The following is a 2,704-nucleotide window of genomic DNA, read 5'->3' as shown; positions in this document are numbered from 1 at the left end:
GATTGAAAGATGCCAGTTGGTGACTGTGATCTGGGCACTGCTATGTTTTGAAGGAGGTGAAGGGAGTCATGCTTGTTTGTCTTCCCACCCAAGTGAAGAGTTGTTGATGTTCACTGCTTATGCTTAGACAGTATGCAATTTGTTTTAATTTAAATTTATTTTTTGTTGTAGTGGATAAGGGTATAGGCTTATGAAGAGCATTCTGAATCTGGAGGAACTCTTTATTGTCCCTGGTAGGAGAGACACCTCTAGTCTGTCCTCCATGCCATCTACCTTGGTCATCTTCACTTGCTTTGTGAATTTGCACCTGTTTCAGGAGCATCATGTTTACCTGGATGAGCCCATCAGAATCCACCACTCAATGGAATGTTGTCAACCAGCACAGAATAATGCCGTCTTTGATTGCAAAGTGCTAACAAGGAACCATGCTTTCCTCTGGTTGGATCACAAGACAGGCAAGGTAATTTCACCACATTGTCTAACATTTTTTCTGTTTCCCTTTGCTCTGAGAGCCATAATGTATGCAGGATCCTAAGGTTTACATCCAGAGAACATTGTCAGCAAGGCCATGGAACCAACTTTTTATATGCCCGATTCTGATCAAAATCTAATTGAGGTGGCTGAATGAAAACAGAGAAGGTATTGTAATTAAATACCTCAGGAGGGCGATGGCATCTTGATAACATGAAATCCCAAACTCTAATTCGTTTTGGAAAACAGGATAGTGAAATTTGGCATTTTGCTTTCAGTCTTTTTAGAAAGGTGAATCTGCACTTCAGTGTTTGATTTAAGCAAGCAGCAGTTCCCAAAGCAATTCGAGAAATTTGGCCCACACTATACCTGGGCTCAAGTGTCCCTATGGTAAAATGTAGTTAACACAGCTTTTAGTTGAGTTTAAATAAGGGCCTTATTTATAGTAAGGATAATCACTTGTGTAAACTTTATGTTTTTCAAAGGTCTGATACATATTTACTTTTGAAGGAATAATTTCCAATAATCAAAGCAACCTAATTAGTGTGGACAATTATAACTTTTTGTTTTCAGAGTTATGTTTACAGTTGGATAAAAACATATTTATTACTTTTGAAAATCACTTTTTGATATTCCTTGCAGCTCTTGTTAAATACATAATGCTTACTTACAGGGTGATATTAAAACATTAGTGTTAGGAAATTAATTTATTTTCTGAAATTATGTCCAATGCTATCAATTATAGCTTTACTTAAATATCATAGGATGAGTTCAGGGTTTTTCATTTTAAGTGTAACCATTATGGCATTTTTATGTTGGCACTTAATTGATGTATGTGTGTGCTTTTAATTTGAGAAATCAGAAGAGTAAGATCCTTTCACTTTTTAAAGACTCTTTTATCTTGTATGGGGGGGGGGTGTATACCAAAGAGTTCATCTTTGTGTCTAAACCTAAGATTTTATTTGAACTACTGAATCAATTCTAACTTAAAGTAAGTTATGTAAAACTAATAGGAATATCTCAGGTTTCATCTCCTGACTTTTTGCCCTTTCTTTGAATAAATGATTTAAGTCTTTCTTAAAAGTCTTTAAGTCTTCAGGAATAGTTTTTTTAAATGAAAGAAATATGAGCTTCAAAATGAAGTGAGAAAATGCTTCTGCAGCTACTGACTTAAAGAGGAAGGAATACTGACCTTGGTGGGGCCATGGGAAGGGAAAGGCAGCACATTGCAGACTGTGGAGCCCCCAAGCAGAAGCAGCATCCAGAGCAGAGGGGGCTGCTGCATGTGCAGGGCCCTCCCCAGTTGGTTCTCTGAAGCACTCCACCAGCTGAGAAGGAAGCAGGCTCAATGTCCCTATAGGGAAGGTATGAGTTTTGCTAGCATTTTCTCTCTGGAGAAAGCACTTGTGCTTGTTTTTCCAACTGGACCTGGGATTCTAAGCATAGGCTTAGTGAACTTGAAGGGGTCAGAACATTGCAGAACACGATGTGAGTGCCAATTGCTGCCAATTGCTGGTACCCAGCTCCAGGCCTCAGGGCTGCTGTCCCATGGAGCACTCTGCTGGCACTGTGACATGCAGCCTCACTTGGTGCTTCTGGCATCACATCAGAGATGCTTTCCATTGGCACACTGGTGCTCGTGGGCATGCCAGAACATGGGTAAGTTTGGCTGGGCCCTTTGAACTGATGTTTTGCTCACAGTGATTATCAGTGGAAGGTTGTTTTTGAGTTGAAATTAGCCAAACATCTAGGAAAGCTGAAATAATCCCTGTCTGTCTCCCTTAACAAGTGGCAAAATTTCATAAGCATTAGGGATGGTATGGAAAGGGTTTGAGGGCAAAGACTTGAAGTTCTATTTCTTTCACTGCCTTTATTTTCTGTTACCAGGATGTCTTCTCCATGCATAGTTTGCCTCACTGAGTTAGGTAGTTTTCATTCTTACTCCTTAGTAGCTGGGGCTTTGCTGTTTCAGTGATGTCCCTTTAAGAAGAAGACACCCCCCCTTCCCCACTGAGACTTAAGCTTTATCTACTGTGGACAAGCTGTTCTGTTGTTGTTCTGTCCAGTGGAAGTTTACCATCTCACATTCTAGAGTGTGCTCTTCACTTCTGAACCATCTACTTCATGAATACTTTCAAGGACATTTCCAGAAAAACCCACAACCATTCCCACAGTCTAACTGAGGTCTACATGGCATATACAGTAGCATGCTCCCAAAGAGAGGGATCCTTTA

This window comes from Marmota monax, unplaced genomic scaffold, assembly GCF_021218885.2.
Source record: "Marmota monax isolate L192 unplaced genomic scaffold, Marmota_monax_Labrador192_F-V1.1 WCK01_AAM20220418_F8-fsc00497, whole genome shotgun sequence".
Lineage (NCBI taxonomy): Eukaryota > Metazoa > Chordata > Mammalia > Rodentia > Sciuridae > Marmota > Marmota monax.
The sequence above is the reverse complement of the archived record's forward strand: the minus strand, read 5'-3'. Positions refer to the sequence as shown.